At 40.9% G+C, this 17955-nt stretch overlaps 1 protein-coding gene across 1 annotated transcript in view; it reads left to right on the top strand.

Annotated features, from left to right (window-relative positions):
- FHIT (fragile histidine triad diadenosine triphosphatase) overlaps nucleotides 1–17955 on the top strand; it is a 1533474-nt gene that overhangs the window by 25282 nt on the left and 1490237 nt on the right. Inside the window, exon 2 of the mRNA XM_040246531.1 lies at nucleotides 17698–17746. The gene's annotated coding sequence lies outside the window, so the exon portion shown is untranslated. The remainder of the gene's footprint in view (nucleotides 1–17697; nucleotides 17747–17955) is intronic.

The following is a 17955-nucleotide window of genomic DNA, read 5'->3' as shown; positions in this document are numbered from 1 at the left end:
TTTTTTTTTTTAAGTAAAATCCACCATAACATTTAGATCAGCAAGAAGATGTCATTATTACTAACTTTTGCCTGTACATAATGAGATAGGACCAAGGCATACTAGAGGCATACTAATGCTTTAATTTTTTTCTTTTAATCAATTTTTTAAACTAGAGGTTAAAACAAGAAAAAGATAATAATTCCCAGGGGTGGACTCCATGGCTTCATTTACTCCATTATACTTCTACCTCTTGAAGCCCAATTTCTTTGAAAGGAAATGTTTTGTAGAGAAAGTCCTCTGCTTGGAATGCCTCCCCCTCACTCCTTACTTGGCTACCATTTCTACCTGAGGTCTTAGCTTAAAGGTCTCTTCTACAGGATAACTTATTCTGACTGGTAAGACTGTTAGTTCTTGTTTTATAAGCCCCCTTGTACTTCATTTGCAAATTTCATTACATCAGTTTCAATCACCTTGCTACAACTTGTCCTTTACTCCCAGACTGTAAACTCTATGAGGCAAGGGCTGTGTCTGTTTTCAACACTTTCCCTACATCAGTGTCTGGCCCTTAGGAGATGCTTAGTGAATTTTTGTTGACTGCTGTTGACAAAAGTCATTTAAGGGCTTATGTGAAACAATAATTTTAACAATATTTGCATTATCTTTGTGTTTGTGTCCTATTTTCCTTTTTCTTTTTTGGGGGTGGGGGTTGGGTACCACTGCATCAAATTACTGAAGTAGAAAGAACAGTTGACATTCTGTTTTAAAGTGACCATGTATTTGACCCACTTCTTCTCTAGTAATGTCATCACGATTGTATCTCATTGCTGTGGGTTCTTGGAGGCTGACAGGCGGAACAAGTTGCTTCAGCTCACAGTCCTCATCTGTCATACAGAACAGCTTGCAGATTCTTATTATGTGAATGAAATATGAAGAGAGGGATATTTTTCTTCCTGGGCTATCAGAGTAATTGAAAGTAACCGTTTCAGGGCACAGGGGGACAATGCAGGAAAATAGACTGCTTTTGTGAAGGGCAGCTCATCGGCTCTCAGAACCACAGATGTCGTACCTCCAAGTGCAAAGGCTCGGGAAGCATTTTCTGTGATCAAAATGCCCAGGCTTCGACCAGAACATTTTTTCAGTAAGGAAGATGCCTTGGTTCATGTTACCACCTCTTAGTCGCCTGTTGAGATGCCACCACCATGGGCCTTTGGAAGTGTTTCCCACTGGACAGAAGACATAGGCTTTGTGTATTCTTTAGCCAGGGAAGAAAACCATTTTAGTATTCCAGATCAATAAAGTGTAGTAGAAAACTGGAAATGTGCTATGAAAAACCATTAACCAGAGAAATTCTATTGTTCCTGTTTTGGATCAGAAGAAATAATAACACTTGACTGCTCTTCTGGTCTGTGTTTTACAAGCTTGGTCTTGGTGCAACAGAATATCAGATAATACTGTGTCAGCAACACTTTGCCTTCTAAATCGTTGGTCCTGTACATACAAATAGAGCTCTGTAGAACAGTTTTAGTTCCCAGGAAGCTTCTTACTTAGCACTGGTCGAAAATACTAATGTACAAGGTACAGTTCAGCAGTCATTCACATCATGACTTCGTTATATTTCAAGATAGCTTTCAAATCACTTAGTCGAATAAAACTCTAAAGTACTGTAACTGCCAGGTTGCTTTATCTAATTTATGAAACAGAGGCAAAGGAATCAACAGTAACCCTCCATTTACCATTATTAGATTAGCTATTACTGAAACCGCAGAAAGTATATAACCCCTTACTTTGTGTTCACTTGAATTTGGTTATTAAGCTTTGATGGAACTTTCATTTAACCAAATGCCTTTGTTTACAGCAATAAGCATGTTAAATCTTTTGTGTTCTGAATTTGATATGACTGTTTTAGTACATGCCTCCTGCAAAGCCCTGTTAAAGTTACAGATTCTATTCATTTGTGTTCTGTCAAACATTATCATTTCAATCCGGTTAGGATCTTGTTTTTCCTCTTGACTTTAAGAAATGTATTTTTTTTTGCCATCAAGCTTCTACTTTTTCAAGAATATAATCAGGCATTAACAAACACAAAACTGCTTCTCAGAGCAGCTTCATAAAAATTGATTTTTCAAAATTAAATAAGCATCTGGTGGACTGAAAATGTTTTATACCTGATATTTTAAAGATATTTTGACTACTGCCAAAAGAAATCAATTCCTTCATGCTGTCTCCCTTGCGGATGCCGTCATATGCCACTGGGTTGTGTAGAGTACAGGCTCTGGGGGGAGACAGACTTGGATTTGCACCTCGCCACTTCCACTTACTGCTTGTGACTTTGGACTTTACCTATTAGGAAAACCAGGTAACTCTAATCATCCTTTCCTCAATATGTAATTGAGTTCATATCAGTACTATAGTGTTATACATGAGGGGATGTGTGTAAAGAACTCAAAAAACCTGATTTTTATTATAACTCGTATTTGCGTGTGTGTGTCCACACACTACATATATATTGTTGACTTGATTGAAACTTGCTGATTGTAAATTTGGTTATAATACTGAAAACACTGTTCTCCTTTCAGGACTTAATGTTCCTATATCGTGACCATATCTAGAAGTGACATGGAGCATAGTTATGGTTTTGGATCTATTCAGAGTTATAGCTTGAAGAGAGATCACTGTGAAGGTGGCTACTTCACTTGCTGAAATTGGAACCAGATCCATATTCCAAAGACATCTTTACTTTTAAAGTGAAAGTTTATTTCAGTTATTTTAAATTGATGTAAAAACTGAGTTAAAGAATGTTTTAAATATGTGAGATAGAAATATACAACCTTTTCCAATAAGAAGGGCTCCTGTTGACATTTGTTGTTGGTACACTTGAGGAGAAATTTCCATCCTCAACAGAACCATGTAAATTTGCTGAAAACCAATAGCAAACACTGGATCTCATAGCCTGACCTCCTATTACTCCGCTATGGATTACTGGTCAGGTGACTTAAGTGTGGATTTCTCCAAACCCATATACACTACCCCAAAATGGTGGATATAAAGGAAAGTGTAGAGAGAGCAAGGCAATTAGAGAGAAGCTTAAGAGGTATGAGAAACAGATAAGTCAGTGAAAAACCATCTTATATCTGCTTGAATAATGAGTCACAGGAAAATGAAAACTTCTTTAACTATGAAAGTTTCAGCAAGAAGAAAATGTTAGGCCTTCTTGGTGTTAGTTTAATGCAAAATAAGATAGCATTTAAGAAGTCTCTGCTTCAGCATCATATTGACAGTGTCCCTCGCTTGAGTCAGGGATTGGGGACTTACTGAGACACACCATCTGGCAAAATAAGGAAGGCCAGTCTTGTGCCAACTGAAAAACCTGCATCAGTTCCAACTCTTGTGTACTTTGCACATTACTGGTTGCCTTGCAAAACGTTTATCACTTTTTAATTAGGAAGGACTGAAGGAGCTTAGTACCTCAAAGAAAATGTCAACAGCTCAAAGAAAGATAAATCATCCACTGGGTCATCAGGGGCAATAGGTGTTTCGCTTTGAGCTCGCAGGACAGTTTCGTACCAGAATCTTTGTTGCGGGGACATGTGTCCTTGGTGTGTCTGAGCAGACCTGGGGATCTGGTCTTTCTATTATTCTGACAGTTTCCCCCACTTGTTCCTCCTGTAGCATGGCCAGGCCTTAAAAGCACATGCCGAGAGATCACCTCTGCTCTGCTTCTTGGCCTGTCATGTAAACTGTGGCCGGTCATGTTCATTAAAATGAAAATTTGTTGAATGGAATTTGCCCGACTGGCAGAATAGTTTAAATGTCAGATGTTGTTAGGCTGGGATATAAATATTATGTTTCTATTGTTAATTAATTGCAGCGCCTCAGTACCAGTGATCCAAAATCCAATTTAGTCTGCAATAGGCCTGTGGATAAGGGCCAGAAATAATGAATGCAGAGGGAAAAAATGTACTCAGAGTTTCCATTGTATCTGTCAAGGTCCTCTTAGAAAAATAGCAAATTTTGGTGTATCATTACAGTTCAAGAGGGGCAAAACAAGACAGAATTAAGAGTCATTGTCTTTTGAAGCCCTCTCAAATGTTCCTTACTGTTGCATCTTCCACTGCTCTAGCCCAAGTGTGTCCCAACATCAAAATTCCCAAAAGCTGCTGGGCTCTGTCCCCTTTCTGTGTGACTCCCCCCACCCCTGTTGTTTCTGCCTCTGAGTCTGTTGTTATGTTTCCACCTCATTTCAGACTTGTAGAACTGAGCTCTCTTGCTCTGTAATCCTGCGCAATTCTCTTTGCAGTATTCATTTTCTTCTCTTCCATTTACCATCAACCCTTTCTTTCTTTTTCTTTCTGTCCTTTGTTTTGGTCCCCAGGCTCAACAGCCTGTCTGTCAAGTCTGCCATCATTTGTTAAGATCATTTTGCTTCCAAATTAAGCTAGTGACTGAATATCACTCAGAATACTGCTGCTCGAACTGTCTGCATTAGAAAGAGAAGCAGAAATCTTGCCACTGGGGCCCAGACCTCAAAACTGACTGTTGCTGCAAAGCCCTGAGCCAGCAGGCATTTGTGACCACCATTCTCAACCAATAATTTGTTGAATACTTGCTGTGAGCATGGCATCTTACCCGGCCACCTCTCTGGGTTCCAAAGGCAAGTGGGTGTGCCAAGCAGAAGAGGACTAATTAAGACTTTGGAAGGCAGGGCCAATGTGGTCCAGTGGTCAGGGACCCTCATTTAATTCCTGGCATCCCGGTCCCTGCCAACCTTGTTCTGCCCCTGCAATTATGCCAGCCAAGAAGCGGGGAAGAGAAGATGAACTTTGGTCCGCTCTGAGTTTCCCGGTCCAGCAGTGTCTGTCAGATTAAAAACGAGAGGGAAGGAGGCCAGAGAATCTTCCAGATGGAGAGTTCAGAGGAGGGCACAACCAGACTCCCTCTCAGCAGTGACGTAGCCAGGCCATTCAGGCCTTGGGCCAGGAGCCAGGAGGAGGGCAAGCTGCTGCCTGACCCTGCAGTGGAGTGGAGTGGGGACCGCCAGAACAGCCACCCCTGGCTTTGGGTGGAAGTTCTAGTAAACCAGGCACATGCAGGCCACATGGTGGAAGCAGAGCATTTTATCCCTAGGACTGGCAGGCTGTTTGGAGGTAGGGCCCTCCATTCTGGATTGCTATTAAAGGATGAGTTCCCCAAGTCACATAGATAGCTGCAAAAACCAAATGGGGAATTGGTGTTCTCTAACCTCTCTGTTTCTTCCTTTGGAATGAATCAGCCATGTAGGAAAGGTGACCTTAGGTAGGCAGGAGGCAGTTGGAGCAGCAGTGTCCCTACGTTCTTGGATGGATTCACATGTGGACAGCATTGCAGGCAGCAGGGGTCTGGCGAGACGGGGTGCACTGACACTCACTCCCCACACTTCTTGGTAGCATGATTTTGTAATGAGATTCTGTGTTCATTGAAAAGTATCCCGTATGGATACTTCAGGAATAGAGTTTTGCTCAAATGAGAACTGTGTTTTTTAGACTAAGGTCATCTGAGGTCTATGAAATGGAATAATAATGAATGAGGCTAAACACTGAATGTCTGGTTTAACCTTACTTAAAAGTTGATTATTTTAACGTTGCTTCTGTACAACCTTAGTTTCTCTCTGATATGAACCTCTTTTTCTCCAATTCAGGTTCTTAGAGTTCAGGAAGGGTTTGTGCTATTGGGAACAGAGCTATTTGACTTGAAATGTCATCTCATTCTAAGAAAACATACTGAGGCCACATTAGGGCATCCCTGTGCAAATGTCACATTGTCAGAGTGTCTCCTCCTAGGATTAGACTAGCCACGGTACCTCCAGCCCTGTCTTGTGGTCAGACAAATCCAGTGACTTCCCATAGCCAGGGCGCCAACCTGGCCAGGGTCATGCTCCCTGAGATCTCATGGAATTTGATTTGTCTCGAACTGTCTGAATGTTAAGATGCTAATTATTGGTTGATTGGTATTCTGCTCCCCAGATGTCACCTAATGATTTTCCAGGGCTCATGCTACTTAGCAAATTTATTTTTCCAATGCCTAGCAAATATTACAGCATTGAACAAGTGTAGTGAGGATGAGTTGTGTTATATTTTGTGTGTGTACATGTTTGTGTGTGTCTCAGGCCATTGAAGTATAGACTTCTGTAGAGAGATACCTTTTCATCTTAAAAAAGCCTAGAGTACAAATTGAGAAAATGAAAAAAGGGAACAAAAATAAAAAACTAAAGAATTTTCAGTTTTCAGTTTTAATAATAACACAAACATAATTTCTTAAAACAAATTTCCTTAAGTGTAACATGCTTGATACTGTCCTGGAGGATGTGGATTCAACCAGGTACATGAAAGGTGTGGTCTGTATCAGCTGTATATGAAAGGTTACTATATTCAGTGCTTCTGTTTAAGATAAAAATGAGGTACTGACAAAAAGAAAAGAAAGATGTGGTCTGTACCTTTGTTGAACTTAGAATCTAATGGAAAAACTTTCATGTACATTTTGACAATATTGTTATCTGTGAAAATAACAATAGTTCCAAAATCACTACAGATGGTGACTGCAGCCATGAAATTAAAAGATGCTTACTCCTTGGAAGGAAAGTTATGGCCAACCTAGATAGCATGTTCAAAAGCAGAGACATTACTTTGCCGACTAAGGTTTGTCTAGTCAAGGCTATGATTTTTCCAGTAGTCATGTATGGATGTGAGAGTTGGACTGTGAAGAAAGCTGAGTGCTGAAGAATTGATGGTTTTGAACTGTGGTGTTGGAGAAGACTCTTGAGAGTCCTTTGGACTGCAAGGAGATCCAACCAGTCCATTCTAAAGGAGATCAGCCCTGGGTGTTCTTTGGAAGGAATGATGCTAAAGCTGAAGGTCCAGTACTTTGGCCACCTCATTCGAAGAGTTGACTCATTGGAAAAGACTCTGATGCTGGGAGGGATTGGGGGCAGGAGGAGAAGGGGACGACACAGGATGAGGTGGCTGGATGGCATCACCGACTTGATGGACTTGAGTTTAAGTGAACTGCGGGAGTTGGTGATAGACAGGGAGGCCTGGCGTGCTGCGATTCATGAGGTCACAAAGAGTCAGACACAACTGAGTGACTGAACTGAACTGTGACAATTATCCATGTTAATGACAAAACTAAGGAATGGAGACTTCCCTGGTGGTCCATAGGCTAAGACTCCACACTCCCATTGCCAGGAGCCCGGGTTCCATCTCTGGTCAGGGAACTAGAACCTGTGTGCAGCTAAGAGTCCACAGGGCACAACTATAGATGCTGCATGCTCCCACATGTCACAGAGATGGAAGATCCTGCACATGCCACAACTGTGTGTTTGCATGCCACAAGTTGCAACTAATGTTGCAAGTTCCCACGTGCTGGACTTCCCTGGTGGTCCAGAGGTTGGAATCTGCCTGCAAGTGCAGGGGACACATGTTTGATCCCTGATCTGGGACGATCCCACATGCCTTGAGGCAACTAAGCCCACACACCGCAACTACTGAGCTTGTGCTCTAGGGCCTGCAAGCCACAATGAGAGAAATCACGATGATGCACACTGCAATTAGAAAGTAGCCCCCACTTGCCACAACTACAGAAAGCCTATGAGAAGCAACAAAGACCCAGAGCAGCCATAGTTAATTGAAAAGATCCCAAGAGCTGCAAGACCCAACATAGTCAAATTAATAACTACAAATATTTTTTTAAAAAAACCCCAAACTAAGGAATGTTCTGATCTCCCCTCTCAACTCTAAATATATCAGTTTCACAACTTCTGAAAATATAAGAAACACACACACATATACATTGAAATAAAACTTCCGAGAATATATCTGAGAAGTGTCAGGTTTGGGGGATCTTTTCTGCTGTTTCTTGTGAGGGTTAAATCAGTATGGTGATGGTGAGATGGTGATTTAGTAACTAAGTTGTGTCTGACTCTTACGACCCCATGGACTGTAGCCTGTCAGGCTCCTCTGTCCATGGGATTTTCCAGCAAGAATACTGGAGTGGGTTGCCATTTCTTTCTCCAGGGGACTGAGGAATTGAACCCTGGTCTCCTACCTGCATTGCAGGCAGATTCTTTCCCGACTGAGCTACCATTGAGCTAAATCAGTATGCAAATTCTCAAATAACTCTATGTGTTTAAAATAATCATTTATCATCAGATAATTTAACCAAGGCTATGTTTTCCAACTGCCTGGTTTTCACCAATATGTAGAAAATGGTTTAAGAATCTTCTCTTAGTTGAAAACTGACTGTCATTTGAAAGAATGTTGCAATAATTTGTCTGCAGTAACAGCTCACTGAACATAAGAACCGGAAACCAGGGCTGAATTTATTCATTGTCTTCATTTATTCCTTTGTCTTCATTCTTGGGTGAACAGACTTCTTTCTTAGGTATGTACATAATTGTTAAAAGACTTAAAGGTCAATAACCAATCGCTTAATGTGGCAGTCGAGTTAGATGAGGACTGCAGAATGCAACGGTGAAGGCAGATTGCTCCGTCCCAGGCAATGCTGCCTTAAGGAAGGTGCAACTGATGGTTCCCAGAGATAGGTTTTAATTGTAGGAAGATAAATCACAAACAAAAGGGTTTTTTTAATATTTGAGAAAAATGTTTCTTTACATTCAGATCAGTTTTTAAGGGAGCTGGGGGCTGGATAATGGAATGAGGGGGCTTGGGGGTGATAAAGATTTTCTGGGCAGCTATGGATCATGGAAAAAGCAAGAGAGTTCCAGAAAAACATCTATTTCTGCTTTATTGACTATGCCAAAGCCTTTGACTGTGTGGATCACAATAAACTGTGGAAAATTCTGAAAGAGAGATGGGAATACCAGACCACCTGACCTGCCTCTTGAGAAACCTATATGCAAGTCAGGAAGCAACAGTTAGAACTGGACATGGAACAACAGACTGGTTCCAAATAGGAAAAGGAGTATGTCAAGGCTGTATATTGTCACTCTGCTTATTTAACTTCTATGCAGAGTACATCATGAGAAATGCTGGATTGGAAGAAACACAAGCTGGAATCAAGATTGCCGGGAGAAATATCAATAACCTCAAATATGCAGATGACACCACCCTTGTGGCAGAAAGTGAAGAGGAACTAAAAAGCCTCTTGATGAAAGTGAAAGAGGAGAGTGAAAAAGTTGGCTTAAAGTTCAACATTCAGAAAATGAAGATTCATGGCATCTGGTCCCATCACTTCATGGGAAATAGATGGGGAAACAGTGGAAACAGTGTCAGACTTTATTTTTGGGAGCTCCAAAATCACTACAGATGGTGACTGCAGCCATGACATTAAAAGATGCTTACTCCTTGGAAGGAAAGTTATGACCAACCTAGATAGCATATTCAAAAGCAAAGACATTAGTTTGCCAACAGAGGTCCGTCTAGTCGAGGCTATGGTTTTTCCAGTAGTCACGTATGGATGTGAGAGTTGGACTGTGAAGAAAGCTGAGCACCGAAGAATTGATGCTTTTGAACTGTAGTGTTGGAGAAGACTCTTGAGAGTCCTTTGGACTGCAAGGAGATCCAACCAGTCCATTCTAAAGGAGATCAGCCCTGGGTGTTCTTTAGAAGGACTAATGTTAAAGCTGAAATTCCAGTACTTTGGCCACCTCATGTGAAGAGTTGACTCATTGGAAAAGACCCTGATGCTGGGAGGGATTGGGGGCAGGAGGAGAAGGGGACAACAGAAGATGAGATGGCTGGATGTTATCACTGACTCGATGGACGTGAGTTTGAGTGAACTGTGGGAGTTGGTGATGGACAGGGAGGCCTGGTGTGCTGCGATTCATGGAGCCACAGAGTTGGACACGACTGAGCGACTGAACTGAACTGATCCTCTGAAAAGCCACTAAGATAAATCAATTGTGTTACTGGCCTGTGCCACTCTGCCTCCGTGATCATGTCTTTCAGGAGCAGCCAAACCCTAAACCTCTTTGGATCCATTTAAATCTAGTTTGTGTCTTGCAGGAGGTCACATGAAGGTTACAGAGTTCACCTGCTCTAGAACAAAATGGGGATAGGAAGGGAGTGGGAGAAGGTGTAAATGGGAGAAGGCGTTGTAGCTGCAGGTGAAAATGTTCTCATGGCCATTGTTAGAAGGTTAGGTCCTTGAATTTTGGGGTCAAGACAAACATGGGAAAGAGAGGACAAGTTTGAGCAGATATGCTTGACTTTTGTCCAGGGATAAGTACTTTGGGCACTAGAGTAAGTTTTCTGATCTTGACCTGTCCTACTTCAGATATCTAGCACAGGTATATGGACAAATGTTTGAGTATCAGAGATATATACAAAAACTGTGGAGTCCACTGTGCAGGTGACTCTTGAACAAGGAGGGGTTAGGGAGACCGAGTGGTATATATTTGTGTATAACTATTGTCTGCCTTCTGTGACTGTGTCTGTATCTCGGTTTCTGTGGATTCAATAACCATGGATAACGTAGTACTGTAGTGCATACTTACTGAAAAAAAAAATCCATGTATAAATGGACCGATGCAGTTCAAACACTTGTTTAAGGGTCAACTGTACTTGTTTATTCAATAAGTATTGGCTGACTGACTAGTGCTAGTATAGAATTTGGGGCTCAGATTAGGTAGGCAGTGTGAGGTTTGCTTGAACAATAAAAGCCATTGATTTTAAAGAGTTTAGACGTTAATTAAGATCATAAAACATAAATACAGGAGAAAGTAATAATTTAAGACAATAGGGACTTCCCTGGTTGTCTAGTGGCTAAGACTCCTTGCTCCCAATGCAGGGGGCCCAGGTTCCATCCGTGGTCATGGAACTGGATCCCATACAGCATGACTAAGATTTTGCATGCCATAACTAAAGATTCTGTGTGCTGTAGCTAAGACCCAATGCAGTCAAAAATAAATTTAAAAAAAAAAAAAAAAACTTAAAAAAAAAGAAAGCATGTGTGCCTACCACGAGGCACTATATGATTAAGGTGAGAACAAAGCTCTGTTTTAAGACCAGTCCTACCTCCTGGGACTGGTCTTACCTTTCTGGGAATGAGCCTTCTGTATCAGCTATTCTTTCTCACTCTTCTGCTTTCAGCCTCTTGATCTCAACTGGATCTTCTCATTACCTTGACACCTGCTCAGCTGGTACAGTTTACAGACAGTGCAGAGAAACCCTCTTTGAGTCCTTTGTCCTCATCTAGATGCTACTTTCTTTCCTCCCCTTCACATCTGAACATGCCTAATACTGTCCTTACTCACTGTCTTCATTTTAATGATTTCCACTTATTTCTTAACTGATTCCAAACTGAATTCTGTCCCAGATCACAAAACAGTTCTCATTTCAGTTCCTCAGTGACCTTCACATTGTAAAAGGGGTAGAGTTGGCGTGAAGCTGTGAGGGTGAGAGGCTGTTAGCATGGGACTTTTGGCGCGAGACCAATATCGCGAGACAAATATCGCGAGACAGTTTGCACGAGACCATTCTGTGTGACCGTTAGTGGGAGACCGTTAGCGTGGCAGAGTTCTCGTTCAGTCAGCCTGACAGTGGTCCTCGGGACAGTGTGGTGGGCAGCGGGTCTCTGCCTTCTCCCCAAGGCCTTCCAGAACCTGACCTTGCCGGCAGGTGAGCTGAGGGGCCCAGGGACAGACCCAGGGCTGTGTCTCACAGAACTCCAGGCCTCTCGTCACAGCCGCCCACTGGAAGCAGTGGCGGCTTTGGAAGCGCCCAGGCCTTGAAGCAGCAGTGAGTCTCTTCCCCCATCCCCTCTCCGCCCGTGACAGATGGCAGTGGAGGGCCATCTCCATGGGTCGTGGACCCTGGAGGCTGCAGCAGCTGGACACTGCCGTAGTGGTAACACCGTCAACCCAGCCGCCATTTTGTGATGAGACAAGCCACATGCAGAGGCCACCGGAGGTATTCAGCTGATAGCCCCAGCTACAGCCTCAGCTAACCCTCAGCACCTGGCTGACGCTTGAGGGAATGACCCTTCGGATGATTCCATGCCCCAGTTTTCAGGTCTTCCACCTGAGGCCTCAGGCATTGTAGCATCAGAATTCTTGTTCTCTAGAAATCATAATAGATATTAAATGATTATTATGAAGTCATTTTAAGTAGTTTGAACTGAATCAATACATAGCCAACGCAAATACCTATTCTATTATTGCTAACTTGTACTTTGCCGAATATTAACTAATTTTTACCAACTTTCTTTCAGTTCCTATTTGCTTTGGTGTATAGTTTTGGTGTATAGTTTGGTGTATAGTTTTCTATACTTTTCCTTTCAAAATCTCTGTTTTAGATGTGTTTCTTACAAACATCAGATAGCAAGGTTTTTAAACATTCATTTTGAAAAGAAATTATTTTAATAGATGCATTTAATCTGCTTACTCTGATTACTGACATGTTTAAACTTATTTTATAGGCCCGTTCGTTGTTGGGCTGGTCCCGACATTTGTGTTTTCCATTTACTGTGCTTTCCTTTGCTTCTTTCTGCATTCTATTCCAATTTTCTAAAAAAAAGAGAATTGGTTGTGTTTTCTGTCTAGAGATTGTTCCCTTCACCGGTTTGAATGTTTCTGTTCTTTTGATGATTTCTCTTATGTGTTTTAAAACTGTGAGATATAGTATGCATATAAAATAATTTTTGAAAATGTATATCTGCAGTTTAAAGATAATAATAAGCCAAACATCCACATACCACTCCCCAAGCCAAGAAGTAGAGCATTGTCACATTCCAGAATCCTTTTAGAGAATTCCATCCTTACAAACTCTTATCTTGCTCTCAAGATAAATATAGCCTGAATTCTGTATACATCATTCATTCTCTTGCTTTTCTTCATAGATTTTTTGCCACTTTCGTGTTGTATTTCAAAACAAGATAGCATTTATTTTAGCCTTTTTGAACATTTTATATGTGGAATAATATATACAGTCTTCTGTGACATGTTTCTTTTGTTTTACACCATAATTTTGAGGGCGTACATGTTGATGTCTGTAACTGGTTCGTTGATTTCTTGAAGCTGTATAATATTCCATTGTAAGAATCTGTACAAATGTAAATATGTTTATTCAGTGTACTGTTGATAGATGTTTCCATTGTCTTCAGTGTATCTTGGCATCCTAACATTGATAATCTAAACATTTCTCTTTGAGCATATATGAAAGGTTATGTACACAGAGAAAGAAATGCCAATATTCCTTAACAAGTTCATCAGTAGCTTTAATGCATATCTGTAGCAACTGAATCAGAATGTCTTCCTCCTAAACAATTCATCCTCTACTCCTTTGTTCTATATAATTGTAGCCAACCATTTGTGCATGCTCAGTCACTTCAGAAGTGTCCGACTCTTTGTGACCCTGTGGACTGCAGCCCTCCAGGCTCCTCAGTCCATGGGATTTTCCAGGCAAGAATACTGGCGTGTGTTGCCATGCCCTCCTCCAGGGGATCTTCCCTACCCAGTGATTGAACCCACGTCTCCTGCGACTCCTGCACCACAGGAAGATTCTTTACTTATTTCATCTTATTTGAAAACCCTTAAAACTCATTGTTACTATAGGTGTTTTTTTTTTTTTTTTACAACCAGTCCTTATTAATTATTATCCAATATCCATTATTTGTTATTGAATTTACTAGATTTACCACCATACATGCTAGTATAATTTGGTGAGCATTGCTTTTTGTTCCTCTTTCCTTCCTTCTGAGATCAATTCCTTCTTATTCAAGGATATCTTTTAGTATCCTCTCAGCAAAAGTAAACTATTGTGAGCAGGAAACAACTTTTTTTTTTTTTTTTTTAAATAACCTAGGTGTCATTCTTGAATGATAATCAGTTTAGCATGGCTATAGAGTTTTCCCTGAACTTCTTCTTTTTGGAACTTAAGACATGTTATTTCACTGCTGCCTTGCTTTTTTTTTTTTTTTTTTGCCATTCATGATTATTTTATTCAAGGCAAGGTATTCAAGCAAGTGGAGCCTGGTTTCTCAGAAACTGGGAGGCAGGTTGTTCTCACTGGTTCAGTTTAAGGCTTTCTTTCTATTTCTGGTGCTATGGTTTCCTTCTATTGTATATACCTGTAGATTTGCTTTCACTTAGCTTGTTGAGGTCTTGGTATGCTTTTGTCAAGAGGATTCATATCTTTCATTCTAGAAAATCTGCACTCTGTTTTTTTTTTTTTTTTCATATTGATCTTATCTCTTTTAAGCTGTACTGTACTTTGTTAAGCATTTCTATGTGGTTGGAGTAGAAAGGGATACTGCTTAATCTCTGTGCTGTTAGACCATAAATCTCTCAGATTTTACAAAATGTAGTATTTTGTTTTATCTAGTCTTCCGCAAATTATGTTTCTTTCAACAGTATTTCAATCCACATAGCCTAGGGGGGAGGAGAAATTAAAAAAATTTTTTTATGGAAGGATAATTGCTTTACAATTTTGTGCTGGTTTCTATCAAGTGTCAACATGACTCAGCCACAGGTATGCATCTGTCCCCTCCTTCTTGAACCTCCCTCCCATCTCCTACCCCATCCCACCCCTCAACATTATAACAGAGCACTGGGTTGAACTGCCTGTGTTACAGAGCAAATTCCTACTGGCTATCTATTTTACATATGGCAGTGTATATATTTCCATGGTACTCTTTTTAGTCATCCCATCCTCTCCTTCCCCTAGTGTGTCCACAAGTCTGTTCTCTGCGTCTCCCTCTTCATTGCTGCCCTGCAAATAGGCTTATTAGTACCATCTTTCTAGATTCCATACACATGCATTAATATACAATATTTGTCTTTCTCTTTCTGACTTCAGTCTGTACAATAGGCTCTAGGTTTATCTACCTCATTAGGGCTGACTCATATGCATTCTTTTTATAGTTGAGTAATCTGTTGTATATATGTACCACAATTTTTTCTTTTAGTTTTTAAAAAAATATTTTTAATTGAAGGATAATCGGTTTATAATATTGTATTGGTTTCTGCCATACATCAACATGAATCAGCCATAGGTATACATATGTCCCCTCCCTCTTGTACCTCCCTGATTCTTGCCTCCCTTTCCCACCCCTCTAGGTTGTCACAGAGCCCTGGTGTGAGTTTTCTGAGTCATATAGCAAATTCCCAGTGGCTGTCTATTTCACATGTGGTAATGTATATGTTTCCATGCTGCCCTCTCCATTTGCCCCACCCTTTTCTTCCTGTACTGTGTCCATAAGTCTGTTCTCTATGTCTTCATCTCCATTGCTGCCCTGAAAATAGGTTCATCAGTGCCATCTTTCTAGATTCCATATATATGCATTAATATATGATATTTGTTTTTCTCTTTCTGACTTACTTCACCCCATATAATAGGCTCTAGGTTCATCCACCTCATTAGAACTGACTCAAATGCCTTCGTTTTTATTGCCAAGGAATATTCCATTTTATATATATACCACAGCTTCTCTATCCATCATCTGTTGATGAACATCTAGGTTCCTTCCTTGTCCTAGCTATTATAAAAAGCACTGTGCAATGAATATTGGGGTACATGTGTCTCTTTCAATTGTGGTTTTCTCAGGGTACATGCCCTGCAGTGGGATTGTTGGGGCATATGGTAGTTCAATTCCTAGTATTTTAAGAAATCCCCATACTGTTTTCCATAATGACTGTGATCAATTTACATTCCCCCAACAGCACAAAAGACTTCCCTTTTCTCCAAATCCTCTCCAGTATTTATTGTTTGTAGATTTTTTTAAATGATGGCCTTTCTGACTGGTGTGAGGTTATACATCATTGTAGTTTTGATTTGCATTTCTCTAATAGTGAGCAATATTGAGCATCTTTTCATGTGTTTGCTGACCATCTGTATCTGGAAGGAGAAATTTTGATGTTGTTCTATAGAGGCATCTTATCTCCTGCATTAACAATCTAAAGTTTACATCATAGCCCCCAAGTCTAGCCTTGTTCTTTGGTGGTCATGCATCTGCAATGATGGGTTCTGTGGTTTGATGGGGGCTGTGAAGAAAAATAGCCCAGTCGGGCCTGAAGCAGTTACTTAGGACACTGAAGGACAAAAAAAAGAAACATGAGAAAACCATGGAGTTGTTGACCGTTCCCAATTGCTACACCTTGAGAGATGTTAGGACCTAGACACAAATGAGAGAAATAGGCATATTCTATTTTTGTTTAATACAGAGTGATCTCTCTTTTAAAAACGTGTTTATTTAGTTGGCTACACTGGGTCTTAGTTGCAGCATGTGGACTCTTTCATTGCAGCATGCAAACTCTTAACTGTGGCATGTGGGATCTACTTCCCTGACCAGGGATGGAACCCGTGCCCCCTGCACTGGGAGCTCAGAATCTTAGCAGCTAGGTCACCATTTACTTATCTATTTATTTGTAATAATAAAAAAAAATCTATTTAGTTTTTGGCTATGGTGGGTCTTTGCTGCTGCATGTGGGCTTTCTCTAGTTGCAGTGAGCAGGGGCTCCTCTTTGTCACGTGTAGGCTTCTCATTGTGGTGGCTTCTCTTGTTTCAAAGCACAGGCTGTAGCTGCTCAGGTTTCAGTAGTTGCAGCACATGACTCAGTAGTTGTGGCTCGCAGGCTCTAGAGGGCTGGCTCAGTGGTCGTGTTGCATGGGCTTCGTTGTTCTGCAGCATGTGGGATCTTCCCAGACCAGGGATCGAACCAGTATTTGATATTGCAAGGCATATTCTTAACAATTGCACCACCAGGCAAGCTCCACCATTTATTTTTAATTATGGAATCAACATATGAGTAATGGTGGACCATTATAGAATCAGCCCCTTGAAACCTTAAATCCTTAATACTGTTTAGCAGCTGTGCTTTACCACCTTTCCTATCATGTTGACTTGTGTGCAGTTAGTGTATTGTTTTGGTCACAGGCAGCTTAATTTAACAAGTCTAGATTTGATTTGAAAATGCCAAATGTAGCTTACTCTGTTTTGTGAGCTTCTCTCTCCTGAGAGAAGGCTACACTCTATCTTGAGAAAGGAGGACTGTATGTGTAAGCTTGCACACATATACTCAGAGGCAAGTGGTGAGGTCTGGTTTGGGAGGGCCATGCACCTTGTAGGGCTCAGTGATAAAGAATCTGCATGCAATGTCGGAGACACAGGAGATAGAGGTTTGATCCTTGGGTAGGGAAGATTCCCTGGAGGAGGAAATGGCTACCCACTCCAGTGTTCTTGCTGGAAAAACCCCATGAACACTGGAGCCTGGTGGGCTACAGTCCATGGAGTTGCAAAAAGCCAGACATGACTGAGCGACTAACACATACACCTCATATAAATGGAAGAGGCTATTCCAAGTAAAACTTCCAGGGAAATGGAAATTGAGTGCGCAGGAAAGATGGTGCTAAAGAATACAAAATGCTTGGTCAGATCAAGTGTGCTGCATAATGTTTGATTTGATTTTCATTTCTTCACTTTATAAGGCTTCTGTTGAGAAGTTCACTCCCTTCTGTTAAGGAGTTCACACCCCAAAAGATTAGACTGTAGATTTGGCCAGGTTTGTGTGAGTCAATCCTGGGTAGATGTGTGTGCTGTTTTCAGTTTACGACTGTGTCTCTTATTGGACTTTTGTGCAGGAGGTATGAGGCACGAATATTATCGGTGGTTTATTTGGCTAGCGTCACAAAAAATGGCATATGGAAATTCTACTTAAAGACATGGAGAGAAAACGTTTGCTGTTTTACTCGCAGATAATTCAGTGCTTTCGTTTTTATCTCTTTGTAGCTTTGAAGCTCAACAAAGAAGGGAAATCCATTGAGAACAGTCTGTAAAGGTAAGTGTATTTATTACATGGCCTTGACAAACATTGCCTTTACAACATTGATTTTTCTTTTATTCAGAGATTTAAACACTTGGATTAAAGATATAGCTGACAGGACAACTTCCTTAACCACCTGCTTGTCCTCCCTCACAGGCAAAAGTGCTGAGCAATAGTTAGAAGGGAGAAGGAGGAAATAAAATGATGTGCTGAGGGTGGCCAAA

The sequence above is a fragment of the Oryx dammah genome, unplaced genomic scaffold (genome assembly GCF_014754425.2).
Source record: "Oryx dammah isolate SB20612 unplaced genomic scaffold, SCBI_Odam_1.1 HiC_scaffold_9, whole genome shotgun sequence".
NCBI lineage: Eukaryota > Metazoa > Chordata > Mammalia > Artiodactyla > Bovidae > Oryx > Oryx dammah.
The sequence above is the reverse complement of the archived record's forward strand: the minus strand, read 5'-3'. Positions and strand labels throughout refer to the sequence as shown.